Source organism: Chlorocebus sabaeus, chromosome 19, assembly GCF_047675955.1.
Source record: "Chlorocebus sabaeus isolate Y175 chromosome 19, mChlSab1.0.hap1, whole genome shotgun sequence".
In the NCBI taxonomy this organism is placed as follows: domain Eukaryota; kingdom Metazoa; phylum Chordata; class Mammalia; order Primates; family Cercopithecidae; genus Chlorocebus; species Chlorocebus sabaeus.
Genome location: NC_132922.1, coordinates 19,461,011 through 19,486,568, shown reverse-complemented (window position 1 = coordinate 19,486,568; position 25,558 = coordinate 19,461,011). Strand labels below are relative to the sequence as shown.

The following is a 25,558-nucleotide window of genomic DNA, read 5'->3' as shown; positions in this document are numbered from 1 at the left end:
GCACTTCCTCTTGCACTTTCACCCCTGGGGGGAGGAGAAGGAGGGGGCGATACCAACAACACCCCCCCCTCTCGCTTGCAGAAAAAAAAGAAACGGCGAGCTCAGAGTGGGGGGCCCCTGGCGCCCCCAGCCTTGCACGTGCGCGCCCGGATGCCTAGCCCGGGCCGCCTCGCGCTGCAAACTTTCCACTTTCTTTGTGCCGAGCGCCCCCCCCCCACCAAGCTGAGGATGCACGTCCCCCCTTCCCTATTTATACACCCCCCCCCGCAGCTCTGCTCCCCCCGCTTCCTGCCCCCCCTCCCCATTCCCCAGATCCGCCAATGCTAGAGCAGCCTGAGCCCCCGTCCGGCCTCCGCCTCCCCACCCCGCCCGCGGGGCCGGGGGCTGCAGTCTCAGCCCCCCCGGACCAATGCAAACGAAGCGCCGAGCCAGCAAACCAGCTCCCACTGCCCCTCCCCTGCCCGCTGAGAGTGGCGGCTAGCAGGGTTGGGGGGGCAGGAACTGAGGGGTGCGGATCCGGGCCCCCCAGCCTGCGATGCGCACTCGCAGGTCGAGCGGGCGTCGTCCACCCTTCGGAGCCCCGCTTTCATGCGCGAAATCCCCAGAAGTCGCCTGCGATCGTCTCCCTGCTTCAAACACCAGAGAGGGCCCGGGGTCCTGGCCGGAGACAGGCCGAACCTCCGGAGCTCCTTCTGCACCCGGTACATGGACCGAACTGATGGGCTGCGCGCCCGGAAGAGCTGGGGAGATGAGGCCAGCGTCCAGCTTCTCCCCCAAACCCAGCACGCGGAGCTTTGTCCCCGGGGAGCGTGAAGTCACCAGCTCTGGGAGGCGACAATATGAGGGCGATGGACGGGGCAGGGACCCCCGGAAGCCCCAGCAGTTCTCGGGGAAGTGGGGGTGCCGGAGGAGTCGGGGACACTCTCGGGCCTCTCCAAGCCGGGAGCATCCCCAGCGCCCGCAGCCCTGTGAGACGCCGGGTGTTCTGGTCATGGGCCCTGCCGCCAGGCCTCGGCGCTTTGTCCCCGGCCCGCCCGGGGATGCTACCGCGCTAGAGTTGTACACCAAGGTTTGCCTTCCCAGGAAGCGCTGGCGGCCGCCTGGCGCAGAGCCCCAGGCAGCAGGCGCCGCGTGTGCGGGCGGGAAGTTCCCACAGTTGCAAAGAGGGAGCGAAGTATGTGTTCCAAACTTTCCACGGTTCCAAACTGAGCGCTTCCATTAAGAGAAGCGGTGTGCGGGGGAAAAGCATTCTGGGTATTAGCATGCAAATGAACGGGCCCGGCTTCCAACTCCGCTTGGGATTCCCACCGCTACGCGCCGAGCTCGCGCCCAGCCACGCGCGCCCTGAGGCTTCCGGGCGTTGCCCTGGCGTTTGATCCGAGTTCAAAATCGAGACATCTGCCTTCTGGTTTTGTGTCCTGGTGCTTAGTCACTTGGCCTCCCTGAGATTCAGTTAAACTGACTGTTTATTAACCTGTACGCGGGAACAGCAGCACCTGTCTTGCACACCTCCGCTCTAGGGCATAGTATATGCCAAACTCTGTTGGAGAGAATGAATGAGCCTTAGAGGCTTGAAGAAAGTTCCCTGGACATGAAGCCAGGAGTTTTGTGTCCTAAGCCCAGACTCACTGTCACCTTGTGCTAGTGACTCCTTCTCTGAGCCACAGCTTTCTTGGGCGGATTTTGGGAACTGACACGTTTTATTTTTGAGAGAGCTGCTGGGAAAGGGTCCGGGCGCGGCGGCTCACGCCTGTAATCCCAGCACTTTGGGAGGCTGCGGTGGGCGGAGCACCTGAGGTCGGGAGTTCGAGACCAGTCTGACCAACATGGAGAAACCCCATCTCTACTAAAAACAATAAATCAGCCGGGCGTGGTGGCACATGCCTATAATCCTAGCTACTCGGAAGGTTGAGTCAGGAGAATCACTTGAACCCGGGAGGCGGAGGTTGCAGCGAGCCGAGATCGCGCCATTGCACTCCAGCCTGGGCAACAAGAGCGAAACTGTCCTTAAAAAAAAAAAAAAAGAGAGAGAGATAAAGAAGGGTTTGCTCTGAGTGTCCAGTGTATACACACATCGTCTCTCCATAGTAGGTGTAGATATTCCCATTCTACCATTGGAACTGGGTAAGGAGTAACCTGCCCAAGGCCACACAGATAGTGATAGAACCAGGATTCAAACTGGTAAAACTACCCCTTTCTCACCAGTGGCTTCTGAAACCTGTCACCCTTCCATGGCTCCACTTGAACCAGGAACTGACTCTCTGCCTGCTATACTTAGAAAACAAGGTGCCATGACTGGCCCCATCCAACGGGTTCACCCTGTGAAGGTGGGTTCATAGGGTGCTCTCAGGACCCTCATCCATGGTCCTCTAAGGAAAACAGGGAACATGCATCAGCCCTGTTTTGCAGATAGGCAGCCTGAGGGTCAAGGAGCCAGGGTGGCCCAGGATCCTACCTTGGGGAAGTGGCCAGAGACAGTCCAGATGCCGTTCTGATCCCACCTGGGAGCTTTTATCCAAATGTCGCCTTGGCAGTGTGATTGTGGGGGTGGGAGTAACCTCTCCACTTCATCCATTACTCTCAGTCTTGCCCATCTCTCAGGCTCCCAGGGATCCATTATGTAACTTCAGGTGAAAAGGCATGCTTGCAGAACATGTCTTTTTTTTTTTGATGTAACATTTACATGACATAAAATTAACAATTTTAAAGTGTATAATTGACTAGCACCTAGTAGATTTACAATGTTGTGCAACCAGCACCTGTGTCGAGTTGCAAAACATTTTTATCATCCCAAAAGAAAACTCCATACACATTAATAAGTCACTTTCCATTCCCTTCTCCCTCCATCCCCTGGCAACCACCAATCTGCATTCTGTCTCTATGGATTTACCTATTCTGGATATTTTATTTATTTATTTATTTATTTATTTTTTATCTTTTTGAGATGAAGTCTCACTCGGTCACCCAGGCTGGAGTGCAGTGGTGCAATCTCGGCTCGCTACAACCTCTGCCTCCTGGGTTCAAGCGATTCTCCTGCCTCAGTCTCCCAGGTAGCTGGGATTACAGACTCACGCCACCATGCCCAGCTAATTTTTGTATTTTCAGTAGCAACGGGGTTTTGCCATGTTGGCCAGACTAGTCTTGAACTCCTGACCTCAGGTGATTTGCCCACCTCAGCCTCCCAAAGTGCTGGGATTATACACAGAAGCCACCATGCCCCGCCTGGATATTTTATTTAGATGGAATTATACAATACTGTATGTGACCTTTTGGGTCTGGCTTCTTTCAGTTAACGTAATGTTTTCAAGGTTCATTCATGTTGTATTATGTATAAATACTTCATTCCTTTTTATGACTGGCTGAATGATACGCCATTGTGTGGATATACTGCCTTTATCCATTCATCCATTGATGCCTTTTAGTTATTATGGATAGTGCAACTATGAACATTTGTGCACAAGTATTTATTTGAGTGCCTATCTTCAGTTCTCTTGGGTATATACCTAGGAGTGGAATTGCTGGGTAATCCTATGTATAACTTACTGAGGAACCACCAGACTCTTCCACAGTGACCACCATTTTACATTCCTACCACACATGTCTTTTTATAAATAATTTTAGTGCCGGTCAAACCTCATTTTATGAATGAGGCCCAGAGAGGTTAAGTAATTTGCCCAAGGTCACACCCTTAGTCAGAGTTTAGACTAAAACCAAACTTTCCTGAGTTCCTAGCCTTTCAAATACTAAGAGCCTCCCATGTCACCTTTAAAGACCTCGACTACTTGCCCGAGTTTTTCACTGATTGACTTGACAAACCTGCCTGGTGAACAACTGAGCCGTATTTATGAAGCTTTTTTTCTCTCAACATCTGTTGAAAGAACCTACTGCCATGTTCCCGATTTCTAGGCCACACCTTGAAAACATGCAGAGCTCACAATCCCTGCATCTGCCTCCTGCTGCTGGCCTGTCGGGCCCTCTTCTGTTGCCATGGAAACCGTGCACCTCAGTTTTGGCAGCAGACCAGCTGGACAGCGAACTGAGAACATCCTTGTCTCCTAGGCTAAGCAGAGCTGTCAAGGTCATGTATTCATTTACTAGATTTGTATTTATTGATTACCTACTAAGCACCAGGCTTTTGTTTTGTAAGATGCTAGGGATACAGCAGTGAACAAGCCAGACCACAGATCCTGCCCTCAAGGAACCCGTAGTCTAGAGGAGACAGACAAAAACCAAGGAACAAGGAGGCTTCACCTGGCTCCCCTCCCTAGTTTACATTCTCCCAATCTTCCAGGCTGTGCTAAATCCACTTCCCCTGGACCATCCCCCCAAGAGCCCAAATGCAGGTGATAGCTCCTCTCAGGATTTACGTTGCATTTTTTGTTGTTATTGTTTTTCCCTGATTGTAAAACTGTTATGTGCATTGTGGAAAATGTAGGAAATACACAAAAGCACAAAGAAGAAAAATTAAATAAAGATCTGTAATTTCACCACCAAGAGTCAAGTGCTGCCAACATTTCCTTCTGGTCTTTTTATACATATGTATATTTCTGGGGTTTTTTTGTTTTTGTTTTCTGTTTTGTTTTTTAATTATTGGGTCTTATTTTACATACTGCTTTATAAAATTATGTCATTAAAAAGATTTTGTTTGTTTTTTGTTTTTTGATACGGAGTTTTGCTCTTGTTGCCCAGGCTGGAGTGCAGTGGCACGATCTCGGCTCACTGCAACATCTGCCTCCCAGGTTCAAGCGATTCTCCTGCCTCAGCCTCCCAAGTAGCTGAGATTACAGGCATACACCACCAAGCCCAGCTAATTTTGTATTTTTTAGTAGAGACAGGGTTTCACTATGTTGGTCAGGCTGGCCTCAAACTCCTGACCTCAAGTGATCCACCCACCTCGGCCTCCCAAAGTGCTTGAGCCACCACATCTGACAAAAAAGTATTCTTTGTCCCAACACGTTTCACAGTTCCCTAAGGGCAGGGACATGGCATTAATAATAATAACAAATTTGGCCAGGTGGCTCACACCTGTAATCCCTGCACTTTGGGAGGCTGAGGCAGGTGGATCACCTGAGGTCAGAGACCATCCTGGCCAATATGATGAAACCCCGTCTCCACTAAAAATACAAAAAATTAGCTGGGCATGGTAGCACGTGCCTATAATCCCAGCTACTCAGGAGGCTGAGACAGGAGAATCACTTGAACCCTGGAGGCAGACGTTCCAGTGACCTGAGATCATGCTACTGTACTCCAGCCTGGGCAACAAGAGCAAGACTCCATCTCAAAAACAACAACAAATAATAATAATAGGGCGCAGTGGCTCACGCCTGTAATCCCAGCACTTTGGAAGGCTGAGATGGGTGGATCACAAGGTCAGGAGTTCGAGACCAGTCTGACCAACATGGTGAAACCCTGTGTTTACTAAAAATACAAAAATTAGCCAGGCGTGGTGGCACACACCTGTAATCCCAGCTACTCGGGAGACTGAGGCAGGAGAATCGCTTGAACCCAGGAGGCGGAGGTTGCAGTGAGAGGAGATCATGCCACTGCACTCCAGCCTGGGCAACAGAGCAAGACTCTGTCTCAAAATAATAACAATAACAAATTTGTTAGGCACTAACTGTGCCAGCCATGGTGTTGAGACCACTCCTTGGTTTACCCTCTGGAATCCTCACAACAACCCTATGAGGCACTTACTCTGATGATTCTCATTTTCCTGCCGTGGAAACTGAGGAAAGAACAGATAGGGAAGGGAGAGGAAGGCCCAAAGCATGCTGAATAGCAGGGCTGTGTGGGTACCTCTGCCTGCTCCAAGGGCTTTCAGCACAAATCCAGGCTGCCAGGCTTTATTGAGGACCTGATGGGAGGAGGCGATGGAGGGAAACACAGGAATGAGGCACCCTAGTTTCTGCCCCACTTGCCTTTAGCCTTTATCAGTCTTGCTTAGAATGCATGTGAAGCCAACACACCTCCTTTGCTCTCTTCAATGTTGGGCTGTTGGGCTTCTCAATAACAATAGCAACAAGACCATTCCTTGAACAATCATGAAACTTCAAGCATGAACGGAGTTGGTTTGGAGCCAGACAGACACAAATTCAAGTTCAAGGTCTGCCCTTGCTGATAGTTTGGCTTTGGGAGAACAGTGCCAGAGGTTCATTTAACCCCCACAGCCTTTCTCTGAGGGTAGGATCATTGCCCCTGTCTTTTGTTTTTTCAGAGATAGGGTCTCTGTCACTAGGGTTGGCATGTACTGTCACCATAGCTCACTGCAGTCTGGAATGCCTTGGACTCAAGTAATCCTCCTGCCTCCACCTCTAGAGTAGCTGGGACTCTGCGGTATGCCACCACGCCCAGAACATTTTTACAAATGTTTGTAGAGATAGAGTCTCACTGTGTTGCCCAGGCTGGTTTCAAACTCCTGGCCTCAAGCAATCCTCATGCCTCAGCCTCCCACAGGGCTGGAATTACAGATGTGAGCCACTATACCCGGCCATTGCCCCCTGTTTGTAGGTGAGCCAACTGGAAAGTTAGGGGGTTCATCCAAGCCTGCACTCGTGAAGGGTGTGGTCCAAACTGAGCGCAGGTCTCCCTGATTCCAACAGCCAGGTTCTTTCCCCAGCACCTTGGACCTCTTTTCTTTCTCAGCAATTGGGTTTCCTTCATGACTGGGAGAAGTGGGCAAATCCTCCACCTGACACGGAGGCCTAGTTCCTTCAGCTACACAAGGATCTTGCAGGAGGCAAAGGCTCAGCAGTTCCTGCCTCCCTGCTCCATCCAAGTTATCTCAGCCCCTCCGTGCCGTGGTCTTCAGGACCCGACAGGGACCCAGTGGGCCGTGGTTTATCATCAGCCATATTTCCTGCCTCTGCGTCAGTAGCAGAGACTTTAACACTCTTTTCATTAATCAGGCACAAAAAGGAAAAAAAAAGTCCTCATATGTAATTGTTTGTATTTCTATACTTTAACCTGGGAGGATTTGTTTTTTTGTTTTTTGTTTTTTTTTTTTGAAACAGAGTTTAGTTCTCGTTGCCCAGGCTGGAGTGCAGTGGTGTGATCTCAGCTCACTGCAACCTCTGCCTCCCATGTTCAAGCAATTCTCCTGCCTCAGCCTCCAGAGTAGCTGGGATTACAGGCGTGGGCCACCACGCCCGGCTAATTTTTGTATATTTAGTAGAGTATATTTCACCATGTTGGCCAGGCTGGTCTGGAACTCTTGACCTCAAGTGATCCCCCCACCTCAGCCTCCCAAAGTGCTAGGATTACAGGCGTGAACCACCACGCCCACCCCCCAGGGTTTTCTTTTTTGTGCCTGATTACCTGAAGGAGAGAGAGTCAAGGTATCGCTGGTGACATGGGGGCAGGAAATATGGTCACACACAAACACATACACGTGAAAGCCGACTGTCTAACTGGAGAAAATCAGCTACACGTTACAGAGAAAGAGGTAATGTCCAGAAGTGCCTGAAGGTCTTCCTGATGGAGGTGCGCCGTGGACACTTGGCGGTCAGACATTTCGGCTTAGAGACCACAAAACTATTCCTTTAGCACAATTACTACGCACAAAATTGAGATAATGCGCAAGCTGAACTGTTTCCACGAGTTAACTATGGACATGATCCAGTGTGCCTTACTTGGCACCTAAATACTCCAATAAATCTTTTTGTTTGTTTGTTTGTTGAGATAGAGTCTCACTCTGTTGCTCAGGCTGGAGTGCAGTGGTGCCATCTCGGCTCACTGCAACCTCCGCCTCCTGGGTTGCAGCAATTCTGGTGTCTCAGCCTCCTGAGTAGCTGGGATTACAGGTGCATGCCACCCCGTCTGGCTAATTTTTTTTTTTTTTTTTTTTTTTTTAGCTAGAGACAAGGTTTCGCCATGTTAACTAGGCCAGTCTCGAACTCCTGACCTCAAGTCATCCACCCGCCTTGGCCTCCCAAAATGTTGGGATTACAAGCATGAGCCACCGCGCCTGGCCAATACTCAATAAATCTTCATTTCTGCCTTGAACCCTTAGTTAGAAGAGACCTTGATAAATACAGTTTTTTAAAGACACCAATTGTCTGCTCTGATTTGATTTATGAACCTACTGCAGAGACAGGTAGAGGTCTTCAGTCAAGGCCAGAACTACACATTTCCCCAAATTCTGTAAGCAAATTCTGTTATTCTCACTTTTTTTTTTTTTTTTTTTCCCGACACAGAGTTTTGCTCTTGTTGCCCAGGCTGACCATGGTGCAATCTTGGCTCACTGCAACCTCCGTCTCCCAGGTTCAAGCAATTCTCCTGCCTCAGCCTCATGAGTGGCTGGGATTACAGGCATGCGCCACCACGCCTGGCTAATTTTGTATTTCTGGTAGAGATGGGGTTTCTCCATGTTGGTCAGGCTGGTCTCAAACTCCCGATCTTAGGTGATCTGCCTGCCTCAGCCTCCCAAAGTGCTGGGATTACAGGTGTGAGCCATTGCGCCTAGCCCTGTTATCCCCACTTTATAGACTGAAAGACTGGAGCCTGGTGAGATGAAGAAATTTCCCTACAGTCAGGCACAGCAACTTGACCTATAATCCCAGCTACTCGGGAGGCCGAGGTGGGAGGATCACTTGAGAGTAGGATTTTAACATTGCAGTGAGCTATGATCGTGCCAGCCTGGGCAACAGAGCTAGATCCCCATCTCTTAAAAAAAAAAAAAAATGCATATGATCAGACAGAAAGAGCCCAAGCTGGGATTCGAAGCACATTTGCAAGAGACCAGGGACCATAATGATAAGGACTGTGTAAGACTTTGTTATGCTTTGTAGCTCACCCATGTTTGTTCTATTCCTGGTTTACTTAGCAGTCGACGTTTAAAATCCTCAAAGAATGACTAAAAATTGACAAAGCTTCTTTATGGCAAATGTTAGGCAAGGTCCAAAGACAATTTACAGTCTAGGAAGAAATGGTTGATGAAATAGACAAAATACAAAAAGATATTACAAAGCAACAAGAAAAAGAAACAGAAAGATTGGGACTGACTACTGCCTAGGAGTTAGCCCTGTTCCGCAATGTACAGCTAAGAGAGAAAGAAAGAAAGAGAGAGTGAGAAAGAGAGGGAGAGAGAGAAAAGGAAAGACTGGCTAAGGCCAGGTGTGGTGGGTCACGTCTGTAATCCCAGAACTTTGGGAGGCCAAGGCAGGTGGATCACCTGAGGTCGAGTTTGAGACCAGCCTGGCCAACATGGTGAAACCCCACCTGTACTAAAAATACAAAAATTAGCTGAGAATGGTGCCAGGCACCAGTTATCCCAGCTACTCGGGAGGCTGAGGCAGGAGAATCTCTTGAACCCAGGAGGGGGAGGTTGCAGTGAGCTGAGTTTGCACCACTGCACTCTAGCCTGGGCGACATAGTAAGACTCAAGATCATAGCAATCTAAGCTCACTGCAACCTCTGCCTCCTGGGTTCAAGCAATTCTCCTGCCTCAGCCTCCCGAGTATCTGGGACTACAGGCGTGTGCCACCACGTCCTGCTAATTTTTGTATTTTTAGTAGAGACAGGGTTTCACCATGTTGGCCTGGATGGTCTCAATCTCTTGACCTCGTGATCTGCCCGCTTGGCTTCCCAAAGTGTTGAGATTACAGGTATGAGCCACCACGGTTGGCCTAATTAAACATTTTTAAGCATTTTGTGAATTTGAAATTTTTCAAAACAATTTAGTCAATCTGATAAAGGAACTGCACAACACTGTAAATACACTATATGCCACTGAACTGTATGCTTTAAAAGAGTGATGTTGTCGTTATGTAAATTTTACCTCAGTTAAGATAAAGAACACCTTAAAAGAAAAAAATGAAGCCAGGCATGGTGGCTCATGCCTGTAATCCCAGCACTTTGGGAGGCGGAAACGCGCGGATCACAAGGTCAGGAGATCAAAACTATCCTGGCTGACACGGTGAAACCCCGTCTCTACTAAAAATACAAAAAAAAATTAGCCAGGTGTGGTGGCGGGCACCTGTAGTCCCAGCTACTCGGGAGGCTGAGGCAGGAGAAAGGCGTGAACCTGGGAGGTGGAGCTTGCAGTGAATCAAGATGGTGCCACTGCACTCCAACCTGGGCAACAGAGAAAAAAATGAGCAAAGGACGCATGCAGGCAACGCACAAAAGAGGAAACACAAGTGGCCTATAATTTGCTAATTGATCCCTTTTTATTATTATCATTATTTTTTGAGACAGAATCTCAAAGTAGGTGGGACTACAGTCATCCACCACCACATCCAGCTGATTTTTGTACATTTAGTAGAGATAAGGTTTCACCATATTGGCCAGGCTGGTCTCAAACTCCTGATCTCAAGTGATCCACCCGCCTTGGCCTCCTGAAGTGTTGGGATTACAGGCATGAGCCACTTCGTCCTGCCTGATCCCTGCTTAAATGCTCTTCCAGAGAGATGCTGTCCCAGATACCCTAAGTAGCTAAGTCCTTTTGTTACTTTTCCAATAGTACCCTACTACCTTTTGCCCTTCACAAGTGATCCCTAGGTCACTCCTGCTCTCCAGCCCTTGGCATACGACACAGAGCCCCACACTGTAGGTACTCAGTACATTTCATGTTTGTTTAACTGATGTGACCTGAATGGAGAGACTCCAAGAGCTGAGCAAGGATGACTGTATTAGTCCGTTCTCACATTGTTATATTCCTCAAAGTAATAGTTACCTTTTTTTTTTTTTTTTTGGAAATGGAGTCTCACTCTGTTACCCAGGTTGGAGTGCAGTAGTGCAATCTTGGTTCATTGTAACCTCCGCCTCCCAGCGGGGTTCAAACGAATCTCATGCCTCAGCCTCCCAAGGAGTTGGGACTACAGGCCCGTGCCACCATGCCTGGCTAATTTTGTATTTTTAGTAGAGACAGGCTTTCATCATGTTGGTCTTGAACTACTTACCTCAAGTGATCTGCCTGTCTCAGCCTCTCAAAGTGCTGGGATTACAGGTGTGAGCCACCATGCCTGGCCAATAGTTACCTCTTAAATTGCCTTCTTTTTCATTAGACAGAGGCTCTGATGACAGGGACCCCAAATATCTTGTCCCCATAGCATTTCCATTGCCCAGCACAGTGCATGGCACAAACAAGACACTCATAAATACTTCTTGAATGAATAAATGAAAAAATCATTTTTAGCTCTCAAATTGTCAGATGTTTCGCTAACTACCTTTAGAGTTAACCTAACATGGGAAGGACCTAGTGTTTTCATACACTGCTGCTGGGAGGCTGAATTAGTACAATTTTCTAGAAAGTGATTTGAATATATGTTTTAAGAGACTTGGGGCCAGGCGCGGTGGCTCACGCCTGTAATCCCAGCACTTTGGGAGGCTGAGGCGGGCGGATCACGAGGTCAGGAGATCGAGACCATCCTGGCTAACACGGTGAAACCCCATCTCTACCGAAAATACAAAAAATTAGCCGGGCGTGGTGAGCACCTGTAATCCCAGCTGCTCGGGAGGCTGAGGCGGGAGAATGGCGTGAACTCGAGAGGCGGAGCTTGCAGTGAGCCAAGATCGCGCCACTGCACTCCAGCCTGGGCGACAGAGCGAGACTCCATCTCAAAAAAAAAAAAAAAAGCCTTGGAAATACACTTACCCTTTGACACAGTAATTTCATTTGTAGGAATCTGATAAGTACAGCTGTGCTCCAAGATGTAGATTTGCCAGAGCAGTGTTTTTAATAATGAAAACTGGAAACCATCTAAATGTTCAATTGTAAGGGTTGCTTGCATGAAGAAAGGTTATGGTGCTTAGCTGGGCATGGTGACTCACACCTGTAATCCCGGCACTTTAGGAGGCCGAAGTGGGTGGATCACTTGAGGTCAGGAGTTTGAAACCAGCCTGGCCAACATGGCGAAACCCTGTCTCTACTAAAAATACAAAAATTAGCCGGGCGTGGTGCCGAGCACCTGTAATTCCAGCTACTCGGGAGGCTGAGGCAGGAGAATGGCGTGAACCCGGGAGGCGGAGCTTGCAGTGAGCCAAGATCACACCACTGCACTCCAGCCTGGGTGACACAGTGAGACTCAGTCTCAAAAAAAAAAGAAAAAGAAAAAGAAAAAAAAAAGGTTATAGTGCTTGCGTGAGTTAAGCTCTTAGGTGAGATTCCTGAGTGACATTTGATTCAACAACCAGTTTCCTTTGAGCACGCTGTGTCAGCATAATCGGACTGTGAGAAGCCAGAGTGGCCCCTAGGTCACTTCTGTTCTCTAGCCCTCAACACAGGACACAGAGCCTGTAGGTACTCAATATATTTCATGTTTGTTGAACTGAAGTGACCTGAATAGAAAGACTACAAGATGTGGGCAAGGATGACTACATTAGGTTGTTCATGCATTGCTACAAAGAAATACCTGGCACTGGGTAATTTATAAAGAAAAAGGTTTAGGCCGGACCTGGTGGCTCACATCTGTAATCCCAGCACTTTGGGAGGCTGAGGCTGGAGGATCACCTGAGGTCAGGAGTTCAAGACCAGCCTGACCAACATGGTGAAACCCCATCTCTACTAAAATTACAAAAATTAGCTGGGTGAGGTGACGCGTGCCTGCAATACCAGCTACTCGGGAGGCTGAGGCAGGAAAATTGCTTGAATCCAGGAGTCGGAGGTTGAAGTGAGCCAAAATTGCACTCCAGCCAGGGAGACAAAAGCAAAACTCTGTCTCAAAAAAAGAAAAAAAGAGGCTGGGCACAGCGGCTCATGCCTGTAATCCCAGCATTTTGAGAGGTCGAAGTGGGTGGATCACCTGAGGTCAGGAGTTCAAGACCAGCCTGGCCAACATGGTGAAACCCCATCTCTACTAAAAATACAAAAAATTAACTGGGCATGGTGGCGGGCACCTGTAGTCTCAGCTACTCGGGAGGTTAAGGCAGGAGAATCACTTGAACCTGGGAGGTGGAGGTTGCAGTGAGCCAAGATCGCATCACTGTATTCCAGGCTGGGTGACAGAGTGAGACTCTGTCTCAAAGAAAAAAAAAGAAAAAGAAAAGAGGTTTAATTGACTCACAGTTATGCAGGCCCTCTAGAAGCATGATGCTGGCATCTGCCCAGTTTCTGGTGAAGACTAAAGCAAAGGGGGATCAGGCAAGTCACATGGTGAAAACAGAAGCAAGTGAGAGTGAGAGTAGGTGCCACACACTTTTATTATTTATTTTTTATTCTATTTAACATTTTTATTTTTTATTTTTTATTTTTTGAGACAGAGTCTCGCTCTTTCACCCAGGCTGGACTGCAGTGGCACGATCTCAGCTCCCTGCAACCTCTGCTTCCCGGGTTCAAGCAATTCTCCTGCCCTCAGCCTCCTGAGTAGCTGGGACTACAGGCACATGCCACCATGTCCAGCTAATTTGTTTTTCTTTTTCTTTTTCTTTTTTAAGATGGAGTCTCACTCTGTTGCCCAGGCTGGAGTGCAGTGATGCTATCTCAGCTCCCTTCATCCTTTGCCTCCCAGGTTCAAGTGATTCTCCTGTCTCAGCCTCCCAAGTAGCTGGGATTACAGGTGCCTGTTAATTTTTGTAATTTTAGTAGAGATGGGATTTCACTGGTTGGACAGGCTGGTCTCGAACTCCTGACCTCAGGTGATCCACCCACCTCAGCCTGTCAAAGTGCTGGGATTACAGGCATGAGCCACTGTACCCAGCTATTTTTATTTTTATTATTTTTTGAGACAGGGTCTTGCTGTGCCAACCAGGCTGGAGTGTAGTGGTGCAATCTCAGCTCACAGCATTCTCTGCCTCTGGGGTTCAAGCGATCCGCCCTCCTCAGCCTCCTGAGTAGCTGGGACTACAAGTGTGCACTACCACGCCTGCTTAATTTTTGTATTTTTAATAGACACAGGGTTTCACGATGTTGGCCAGGCTAGTCTCCAACTCCTAAGCTCAGGTGATCTGCCTGCCTCCGCCTCCCAAAGCGCTGGGATTACGGTCGTGAGCATGAGCATGTAGGAACCTAGTTTTTAGATTCCTTCCTGGGCAGGGGTCGCCGCGAGAGACCACTCGACACGGAAGTCACAGCGGAGAGATTTATTACTAGCGCGCTAGGGTCCTATGTCCGAAGTTGGCCACAGGACCCCGAATGCTTGTTACACACAGTTTTTGTAGTCAAGAACTACAAAGATGTTTACAAAGCTTGAGGCGCAAGGGGATTGGAGCAGGCTAAAGCGTTTTACTCTGATTGGTCAGTTTGAACCCAGTTTGAATCCGCGCGGGATGTTTCCTGGACTTGCTTTTCTGTTTGGGTTCCAGGAATTTGGGGTGGGTATCTTAGATAGCCACAGGGCATCGGGCGGGTGCTTGAGATGGCCATCTGGTCATCGGGTGGATGCTCTAGATGACCACCTGGTCATTGGGTGGATGCTATTTTTTAGGGCGGTTGTTTTTCTAAGCTTCTAAGTTTCTAAGCCTATTTGTTTTTAAGTCTAAGAATTTCTAAGTTCTTTAAGTCTAAAAGTCTAAAGGTACTTAAATTCCTAAATCTATTTTCAAGCACAAGCCCAGCCTATTTTCACTTTTATTTATTTATTTTTGAGACGGAGTCTCGCTCTGTCGTCCAGGCTGGAGTGCAGTGGCTGGATCTCGGTTCACTTCAAGCTCCGCCTCCCGGGTTTACACCATTCTCCTGCCTCAGCCTCCGGAGTAGCTGGGACTACAGGCGCCCGCCACCTCGCCCCGCTAGTCTTTTTTTTTGTATTTTTTAGTAGAGACGGGGTTTCACCCTGTTAGCCAGGATGGTCTCGATCTCCTGACCTCGTGATCCGTCTGTCTCGGCCTCCCAAAGTGCTGGGATTACAGGCTTGAGCCACCGCGCCTGGCCCACTTTTTTTTAAAGACAGGGTCTTGCTCTGTCACCCAGGCTGGAGTGCAGTGGTGCCATCACGTCTCACTACAGCTTGTACCTCCTTGGTTCAAGCAATCCTCCCTCCTCAGCCTCCAGAGTGACTGGGACCAGAGGCGTCAGCCACCATACCTGGCTAACTTTTCTACTTTTTGTAGAGGGGTTTTACCATGTTGTCCAGGCTGGTAAACTCTCAAACTCCTAGGCTGAAGCGATCTGCCCGAATCGGCCTCCCAAAGTGCTGGGACTACAGGTGTGAGCCACCACACCCTGCCGCACCCACTGAAACGACCAGATCTCTCTCTCTCAAGAATTCAGATTTTGCTTATCACCAAGGAGATGGTCCAAGCCATTCATGAGAGATCTGCCCCCATGATCAAAACACCTCCCACCAGGCCCCACCTCCAACACTGGGGATTACAATTCAACCTGAGATTTGGGTAAAAACAAATATCCAAACTATATCAATGACCTCCCATGGATGTCCATGCTGGGTCTCTATCTCAGACTTTCCAGAGAATTACCCTTCTCTGAGTCTCGGTGTCCTTATCAATAAGCTGGTTCAAAAATGGTAGCTCTCGCTGGGCGCAGTGGCTCACGCCTGTAATCCCAGCACTTTGGGAGGCTAAGGTGGGCAGATCACCAGAGGTCAGGAGTTCGAGACCAGCCTGACCAACATGGAGAAACCCTGTCTCTACTAAAAATACAAAATTAGCCAGGCGTGGTGGCGCAGACCTGTAATCCCAGCCTATCGGGAAGGCTGAGGGAGGAGAATCGCTTGAACCCGGGAAGCAGAGGTTGCAGTGAGCCGAGAGCGCACTATTGCGCTACAGCCTGGGCGACAGAGTGACAAGACTCCATATCTATCTATATATATAATATACAAATTAGCCGGGTGTGGTGGTGCATGCCTGTAATCCCAGATACTCAGGGGGCTGAGGCAGGAGAATCACTTGAACCCGGGAGGCGGAGGTTGCGGTGAGCCAAGAAGCCAAGATCACGCCATTGCACACCAGCCTAGGCAACAAGAGCAAAACTGCGTCTCAGAAAAAATTTTAATAAAAATTAAAAATAAAATAAGTAAATATTAAAGAAATATTATTTTCACAGGCTGCAAAGCTTCCAAACTGGATGATTGGTTGTATCTTGATCTTGATTCTCTAACCAGTTTATCCTGTGGAACATTTAGGTTGTGTCCTTTTTCATTTTCTTTGCTATTATAGTCAGCACTGAGAAGAACGTCTTTGCACATCATACATACCAGAAGCTTTAATATGATCATCTGATTTCATATGCTGGACTAGAAATGGAGAAAGACAGCTTGTGGGACGACTGGTACTTTTGGGAGGAGTTTTCTACTGGACGTGGGAGGTAAGTAGATTGGTGGGGGAAACGAACTTAAAACAACAGTATTCCGAAGTTCAAAATTTAGATTTAAAACAAGAATTATGAACCAGCCATGGAGGCTTACGCCTGTAATCCCAACACTTTGGGAGGCCGAGGCAGGCAGATCACTTGAGGCTACGAGATCGAGACCAGCCTGGTCAACATGACAAAACCCAGCCTCTACTGAAAAAAAAAATTAGCTGGGTGTGATGGTGCACGCCTGTAGTCCCAGCTACTCGGGAGGCTGAGGCACAAGAATTGCTTGAATCCGGGAGGCAGAGGTTGCAGTGAGCTGAGATTGCGCCACTGCATTCCAGCCTGGGCGACAGACAAAGACTGTTTCAAATAAATGAATAAAAGGAAGAATTGGGGCCGGACGCGGTGGCTCATGCCTGTAATCCCAGCACTTTGGGAGGCCAAGGCGGGCGGATCACAAGGTCAGAAGATAGAGACCATCCTGGCTAACCCGGTGAAACCCTGTCTCTACTAAAAACACAAAAAAATTAGCCAGATGTGGTTCAAGATCAGCCTGGGCAATATGGCAAGACCATGTGTCTACAAAAAATTTTTTTTGTTAATTAGCCAGGCAGGGAGGCATGAGCTTGTGGTGCCAGCTACTCGAAAGGCTGAGCCAGGAGAATGGCTTCAGCCCAAGAGGTTGAGGCTGCAGTGTACTGTGTTTGAACCACTGCACTGCATTCCAGCCTGGGTGACAGAGTGAAAAAAAAAAAAAAAAGAATTATTAGCTAAATGAGCCTCAGGTCCATTCCAGCTCAGGAATTTGGAGTGTTTTATTATCATCTGTCTCAGGTCCAGGCTAGGGTGAGGGGTAGGTGGAGACACAAGCAGAAGGTTACAATCCACAGTCCACATTCACAAAAACACTTCCAAGCCCCTTGAGATTCCCTCCTAGGTTGACTCCCCAGCTCCTTCCTGTGTGGACCTGACTTTGCAAGATTCATGCGAAGAACTTGGAGAGTCAAGGTGACAGAGTCAGCTTGTATCCTCAAGGTTTGGGGCCTCACTAGTCTCTGAAAATCAATTTCTTTTATTTTTCTTTCTTTTATTTTTATTTTTTGATTTTCTTTTCCTTCCTTCCTTCCTTCCTTCCTTCCTCCCTCCCTCCCTTCCTTCCTTCCTTCCTTCCTTCCTTCCTTCCCTTCCTTCCTTCCTTTCTTTATTTCTGGCAGAGTGTCGCTCTGTCGCCCAGGCTGGAGTGCTATGGAGCGATCTTGTCTCACTGCAACCTCTGCCTCCCAGGTTCAAGCAGTTCTTGTGCCTCAGCCTCCTAAGTTGCTGGGATTTCAGGCATACACCATCATTCCTGGCTGAGTTTTCATTTTTAGTAGAGACGTGGTTTTGCCATGTTGTCCAGGCTAGTCTTGAACTCCTGACCTCAAGTGATCTGCACAGCTCAGCCTCCCAAAGTGTGGGAAATTACAGGCACGAGCCACCCAGTCTGGCCTGAAAATCAAATTCTATCAACTGAGGTGGAGCTTGGGTCTGAACCCACTTCCAGCTTTGTAATTTGGGGCAAATTTACTTAACAGCCCAGAACCTAAGAGGTTCTTTATTTGAGGGAGGGTCTCGCTGTGTCACCCAGGCTGGAGTGCAATGGCATGATCACAGCTCGCTGCAGCCTCATCTTCCTTGGCTCAAGCAATTCTCCGCCTGAGCCTCCCAAGTAACTGGGACCATAGGCATGTGCCTCTATACCCAGCTAATTTTTTTTTTTTTGTAGAGATGGAGTTTCACTATGTTGCCCAGGCTGGTTTCAAATTCTTAGGCTCAATTGATCCTCCTGCCTAGGCTTCTCAAAATGTTAGGATTACAAGCATGAGCCCTCCACCAAGCCTGGTGCCTAAAGGGTTCTTACAGAAATGAATAAGAATATTATTATGCACATCGTAAATGCTTAATCAGTGACAGCTATTTGTTATTGTTGTTTGCGATTCAGTGTTAAATGCTGTGATGAAGGAAGCACAGGAATTATAGAAGTCATTTTAAATATAATAGGACCTAGCCTGGGGCTTGGGGGGCAGGCTTCCTACAGGATGCCACAACAAAATTCTGACTGGTGAAGAAGAAAGGCCCTGGGGTATTTCTTTGCTGACAGCTGGATCTTTCTGGGTGAGAATGTAACATATTCAATGCCAGGTGATTCCCAAACCTGTGTGTGTGTTACAGTCCCTTGGGGTGAGGGTGGGGAGGAAGTGATGGGTTACAAAAGATTCTAGAGGCACCAGCCCAATCTGAAGTGCTGTATGAGGCACTTTGCATATAGTAGGCTCTCAACCTTCACATCAGGAACAAGGATTCCTAGTTTTCTGGTTCCTGGCATGTGCTCTAAAAGAAATACAGGGCTGTCCAGGTGCGGTGGCTCATGTGTGTAATCCTAGCACTTTGGGAGGCTGAGGCGGGTGGATCACTTGAGGCCAGGAGTTGGAGACCATTCTAGCCAACATGGTGAAACCCCGTCTCTACTAAAACTACCAAAGTTAGCCGGGCATGGTGGCACGTGCCTATAATCCCAGCTACGTAGGAGGCTGACGCAGGAGAATTGCTTGAACCTGGGAGGTAAAAGTTGCAGTGAGCCGAGATCGAGCCACTGCACTCCAGCTTGGGAGTAAGACTCTGTCTCAGAAAAAAAAAAAAAAAAGAGAAAACAAGACAAACCTGCAGGACTGGGACTTGGGACACAGCTGGAGTCTTCGGTTTTTGTTTTCTTATGCTCTTCCCATCTTACCAGCTCAAAGAGTTTTTTATTTATCATTATTTTTAAATTATTGTAGTACGTAGTAGGTATATATATTTACAGGTACACGAGATGTTTTGATACAGGCATCCAATGTGAAATAAGCACATCATGAAGAATGGGGTACTCATGCCCTCAAGCATTTATCCTTTGGGATACAAACAATCCAGTTACGCTCTTTAAGTTATTTTTAAAAGTACAATTGGCCGGGCGCGGTGGCTCAAGCCTATAATCCCAGCACTTTGGGAGGCCGAGACGGGCGGATCACGAGGTCAGGAGATCGAGACCATCCTGGCTAACATGGTGAAACGCCGTCTCTACTAAAAATACAAAAAACTAGCCAGGCGAGGTGGCGGGCGCCTGTAGTCCCAGCTACTCAGGAGGCTGAGGCAGGAGAATGGCGTGAACCTGGGAGGCGGAGCTTGCAGTGAGCTGAGATCCGGCCACTGCACTCCAGCCTGGGTGACAGAGCGAGACTCCGTCTCAAAAAAAAAAAAAAAAAAAGTACAATTAAGTTATTATTGACTATAGTTACCCTATTATGTTATCAGATAGATCTTATTCCTCTTGTTTTTTTTGTACCTTTTAACCATTGATTTTTTTTTTTTTTTTTAATTTTTGAGACGGAGTCTCCCTCTGTTGCCCAGGCTGGAGTGCAATGGCGCAATCTCAGCTTGCTGGAGCCTCAGCCTCCTGGGCTCAAGTGAGTCCCATGCCTCAGCCTCCCGAGTAGCTGGGACTACGGGCATACACCACCATGCCCAGGTAATTTTTGTATTTTTAGTGGAGACGGGGTTTCGCCATGTTGGCCAGGTTGATCTGAAACTCCTGGTCTCAAGTGATCTCCTTGCTTCAGCCTCCCAAAGTGCTGGGGTTATAGGCATGAGCCACCATGCCTGACTGTATTTTTTATTTTTTATTTCTATTTTTTGTAGAGAAAGGGTCTTCACCATATTGCCCAGATTGGTCTTGAACTCCTGGTCTCAAACAATTCTCCTTGCCTCATCCTCCCAAAATGTGGGGATTACAGGCGTGAACCACCATGCCCAGAAAGTCTCCAGTCTTTGTGACCCTAGTTAAGTCCCCTCCTTTCTCCAGGATTCAGTTTCCTCATCTGTAAAGCAAGGGAATTGATCTAAGTCAGGGCTATCAAACTCAGGTGTTTCTAAGGGCCGGGGTAACTTGGTGAGATGTGTGGCACAAGTGGGAACTACAGGGCTGAAGAAGGCACCGCAGCAAAGGGGCAACCAGGCTGGACACAGCAGCTCAGTCCCAGCACTGTAGGAGGCCCAGGAGGGAGCCCAGGAGTTTGAGACCAACCTGGGCAACATAGTGAGCCCCTCATCGCTACAAAAAAAGGGGGGAAGCCAGAGTCCAGCCTGTGAACTCAGAAGTATCTGATTTAGATCTCAATCAATTTAGAAAGTTCATTTTGCCAAGGTTAAGGACGTGCCCATGACACAGCCTCAGGAGGTCCTGAAGACATGTGCCCAAGGTGGTCGGGGCACAGTTTGCTTTTATACATTTGAGGGAGACATGAGACATTAATCAATATGTGTATATGTACATGGTTCATTCTGGAAAGGCAGGACAACTGGAAGGAGGGCCTTCCAGGTCATAGGTAGATAAGAGAGACAAAGGGTTGCATTCCTTCTTTTTTGAGACGGAGTTTCACTCTGTCACCTAGGCTAGAGTGCAGTGTCTCGATCTCTGCTCACTACCACCTCTGCCTCCCGGGTTCAAGCGATCCCCTTGCCTCAGCCTCCCAAGTAGCTGGGACTACAGGCACGTGCCACCACGCCCGGCTAATTTTTTGTATTTTTAGTAGAGACACGGTTTCTCCATGTTGGTCAGGATGGTCTTGAACTCCTGACCTCAGGTGATTTGCCTGTACTGGCCTCCCAAAGTGCTGGGATTACAGGTGTGAGCCACCATGCCCGGCTCCAAAGGGTTGCATTATTTTGAGTCCTTGATCAGCTTTTCCCTGAATCCACAATTTAGTTTGGCTCAGTGAATCTGCATTTTTACATAAACAATAAGGCAGAGGAAGCAATCAGATATGCATTTGTCTCAGGTGAGCAAAGGGATAGATGACTTTCTGTCTGGTACCTGTGAAGATAAGCGATCTCTTTACATTGCCAGGTGAAATTCAACAGAACTGATTTAGTTCTGTTGAACTAAAGATGTAGGGAAAGGGGCCGGGCGCTGTGGCTCACACCTGTAATCCCAGCACTTTGGGAGGCCGAGGTGGGCGGGTCACGAGGTCAGGAGATTGAGACCATCCTGGCTAACACGGTGAAACCCCGTCTCTACTAAAAATACAGAAAATTAGCCAGGCATGGTGGTGGGCGCCTGTAGTCCCAGCTGCTCAGAAGGCTGAGGCAGGAGAATGGCGTGAACGCAGGAGGCAGAGCTGGCAGTGAGCTGAGACCACGCCACTACACTCCAGCCTGGGCAACAGAGCGAGACTCCGTCTCAAAAAAAAAAAAAAAAAAAAAAGATGTAGGGAAAGGGAATTGCCCCAGGTGTAGCAGCAAGAATTACAGAACAGATTTATTTATCTTGAAAAAGGCCCAAAGTCAGGAGGTAAAGATCTTGAGGCTCACAAGAAATTTCCTTACGGACAAATTGTGCAGGAGGTATGTAGCTTTTTTGTATCTTTGTAGCTATCTTAGTTAGGAATCAAGTTGGAAGTAGGTTTGCCTGACATAGTACCCAGCTTGACTTTTCTTTTCTTTGTTTTTTTTTTGAGACCGAGTTTTGCTCTTGTCGCCCAGGCTGGAGTGCAATGGTGCGATCTCGGCTCACTGCAACCACCACCTCCTGGGTTCAAGCGATTCTCCTGCCTCAGCCTCCCAAATAGCTGGGAATACAGGCACCTGCCACCACGCCCAGCTAATTTTTGTATTTTTAGTAGAGATGGGGTTTCTCCGTGTTGGTCAGGTTGTTTTTGAACTCGGCCTTCCAAAGTGCTGGGATTACAAGCGTGAGCCACTGTGCCTGGCTCCAGCTTGACTTTCCTTTTGGCCTAGTGATTTTGGGGTCCCAAGATTTGTATGTTCCTTTGACAAGCCAGTCATGGGAATGTGGGCCTAGTGCCATCAGGTTTTCTGGTTTTTCATAAGAATCTGGAAATCCATTTTTAAATGTTTGGCAACTAGTCTAAAATTTCCCATAAACATTATGCTGGTCAAGTGAAGCAGGCCAGTGGGCCAGAGTGGACTGCTAGCCCCCAGTTTATCACCCCTGGAATGGCTGTACTTGAAGGAGTCCTCTGACTCACCGTTTGCCATTTTATGTGCCTGGAAATTGCTCCAAGTGTTCCCAAGTGGGCCCTTCTCTGCCAATGGGATATAATGTATGACCTTGGGCAGCAAGGTCAAATGGTTTGAGGCTGCAGGCCATACCCCCACGAGAGGAGTGCTCTGAGATGGGGCCTGGGCCTCAGCACAAGTTGCCCATAGCCTCCAGAAACTTAGAGTTCTCTTAGCAATTCCTAGAAACCTCAGCAGAGTCCCCCACCCTTGGCAGGCTCATCCGATCCAGTAGACCCAGGGTGGCTGACAAATAAATTGCAGTGAGTCAGAACTTGGATTCATAGCAAGTAATCATGGACAGAGGCTTAGGTATCATCTAGTTCAATTTCTCCATTTTACAGACCCAGAGGAGAGAGTGGCCTGCCCCAAGTCCTAGAGAACCTAGATGCCTGAAAAAGGGCCAGTGGTTACGTGAGCCCCTAGGAGCTAGACAGGCCTGGGTTCAAATCCTAGCTTTGTCAATTGCCAGCTCCTGACTTTGGGCCTTTTTCAAGATAAATAAATCTATTCTGTAATTCTTGCTGCTACACCTGGGGCAATTCCCTTTCCTTTCATATTTCTCTTCCAAAAAAAAAAAAGTCTTAGCTGGGTATGGTGGCTCATGTCTGTAATCCCAGTGCTTTGGGAGGCTGATCAGGGAGGATCCCTTGAGGCCAGGAGTTCCTGATCAGGCTGGGCAATATAACAAGGCTTTTTTCACTCTACAAAAAAAAAAAAGTTCTGCTTATTTTTTCAACAGTGGGTTCAGATTTCAACTCCTCTCTGAAGCCTTTCATTCATCTATTCCTTTGACTAGATAATAACTTCACACATTCAAAATTCAAATAGTATGAAGTATTTATTTTCTTTTTCTTTTTTTCTTGCGACAGGGTCTCACTCTGTCACCCAGGTTGGAGTGCAGTGGCACGATCATGGCTCGCTGCAGCCTCCACCTCCTATGCTGAAAGCAATCCTCCCTTGATTCTTGTCTCTAGGAGCAGGTACTTGGAAGGCTCAGCTGGGAGGATCCCTTGAGCCCAGGATCATGCCACTGCATTGCAGCCTGGGCAAGAGAGTGAGACCCTGTCAAAAAAAAAAAAAAAAAAGAAGGAAAGAGGAAGGAAGGAAGGGGGAAGGAAGGACGGAAAGAAGGAAGGGAGGGAGGGAGGCGGAGAACGGGAGGGAAGGGAGGGAGGTGGAGGGAGGAAGACAGAAAGTGAGAGAGAGAAAGGAAGGAAGAAAGGAGATTCACAAATTGTCGAATTAAAAGAGTGAGCTACCAGGCCAGGTGCAGTGGCTCACGCCTGTAATCCCAGAACTTTGGGAGGCCGAGGCAGGTGGATCACCTGAGGTCGGGAGTTCGAGACCAGCCTGACCAACATGGAGAAATCCTGATTCTACTAAAAATACAAAAAATTAGCCAGGTGTGGTGGCACATGCCTGTAATCCCAGCTACTCAGGAGGCTGAGGCAAAAGAATCGCTTGAACCTAGGAGGCAGAGGTTGCGGTGAGCCGAGATCGTGCCATTGCACTCCAGCCTGGGCAACAAGAGCGAAACTCCATTAAAAAAATAAAACAAATAAATAAAAGAGTGAGCTACCACTCCATACAAGTAATAGGATCTCAGTTTTGCCTCGGTAGAAGAAGACAGGCATAGAAAAAATATTTGAAGATATGTAACAAAATCTTATATCAGTTGCTCAGTTGCGGGGCAGAATCACAGGTTAATTTTTTTCCTTATTTATTTATTTATTTATTTATTTATTATTTATTTTATTTTTTATTTTTTTGAGTTAGAGTCTCGCTCTGTTGCCCAGACTGGAAAGTAGTGGAGCAGTCTTGGCTCACTGCAACCCCCACCTCCCAGATTCAAGCTATTCTCCTGCCTCAGTCTCCTGAGTAGCTGGGTCTACAGGTGCTCACAATCAAGCCCGGCTAATTTTTTATATTTTAGACAGAGACAGGTTTCACCATGTTGCCCAGGCTGGTCTGAAACTCCTGAGCTCAGGCAATCTCTCTCCCTCGACCTCCCAGAGTGCCGGGATTACAGGCATGAGCCACCATGCCGGGCCCATATTTTTCTTTATTTCCAGATTTTTTTCTTTTTTTTCTTCTTTCTTTCTTTCTTTTTTTCTTCTTTTTTTTTTGAAATGGAGTTCACTCTCTCGCCCAGGCTGGAGTGCAATGGCACGATCTTGGCTCACTGCAACCTCCACCTCCCGGGTTCAGGTGATTCTCCTGCCTTGGGCTCCCAAGTAGCTGGGATTACAGGAGCCCACCATCACACCCGGCTAATTTTTGTATTTTTAGTAGAGTCAGGGTTTCACCAGGTTGGCCAGGCTGGTCTTTAACTCCTGATCTCCAGTCTTGGACTCCCAAAGTGCTGGAATTACAGGCATGAGCCTTGGACTCCCAAAGTGCTGGAATTACAGGCGTGAGCCACCATGCGTGGCCTATTTCCAGGTTTTTCTACCTAACCATGGATTTACCTTGTAGTCTTTAAAAATGACAATTCTTGACTGAGGGCGGTGGCTCATGTCTTTAATTCCAGCATTTTGGGAGGCCGAGCTGGGTGGATCCCTTGAGGTCAGAAGTTTGAGACCAGCCTGGCCAACATGGTGAAACCTCATCGCTACTAAAAATACAAAAATTAGCTGAGAGTGGTGGTGCATACCTGTAATCCCAGCTACTTGGGAGACTGAGGCAGGAGAATCTCTTGAACCCGGGAGATGGAGACTTCAGTGAGCTGAGATCACACCACTGCAGTCCAGCCTGGGTGACAAAGTGAGACTCTGTCTAATTTAAAAAAAAAAAAAGTTTTAAGAAATAAATAAAAATGATAGTTCTTTACTTTTTTTTTTTTTTTTTTTTTGAAAGAGACGGTCTCGCTCTTTTGCCTAGCCTGGAGTGTAGTGGCGCGATCTCGGCTCACTGCAACTTCTGCCCCCACCTTGCACTCAAGTGATTGTCCCACCTTAGTCTCCTGAGTAGCTGGGACCACAGGCATACACCACCACAGCCAGCTAATTTTTTGTATTTTTAGTAGAGACGGGGTTTCACATGCCCAGACTGGTCATGAACACCCGGACCGAAGCGATCCTCCTGCCTCACCCTCCGGAGTTGCTGGGATTACAGGCGTGAGCCACTAAGCTCGGCCCTATTATTTCCACTTTAGAGATGTGCAGACTGAGGTTAAAGGAAGGTATAGGCTTTGTCCAAAGTCTGAAGCTAAGGTGTAGAGTCATGACTCTGAAACCCATATCTCCCCAAATACTTTCCTCTGCTTCCTTAGGG

The 25,558-nt window shown here is 48.0% G+C and overlaps 1 long non-coding RNA gene and 1 pseudogene across 1 annotated transcript in view; both read left to right on the top strand.

The window, feature by feature from the left end:
* The window catches only part of LOC140709103 (uncharacterized), a 75,253-nt gene extending 58,947 nt beyond the window's left edge, over positions 1-16,306 (top strand). Inside the window, exon 3 of the long non-coding RNA XR_012089487.1 lies at positions 16,051-16,306. This is a non-coding gene — a long non-coding RNA (uncharacterized lncRNA). The remainder of the gene's footprint in view (positions 1-16,050) is intronic.
* Positions 303-4,494, top strand: LOC103223187 (uncharacterized; annotated as a pseudogene).
* Positions 16,307-25,558: the final 9,252 nt, after the last annotated feature.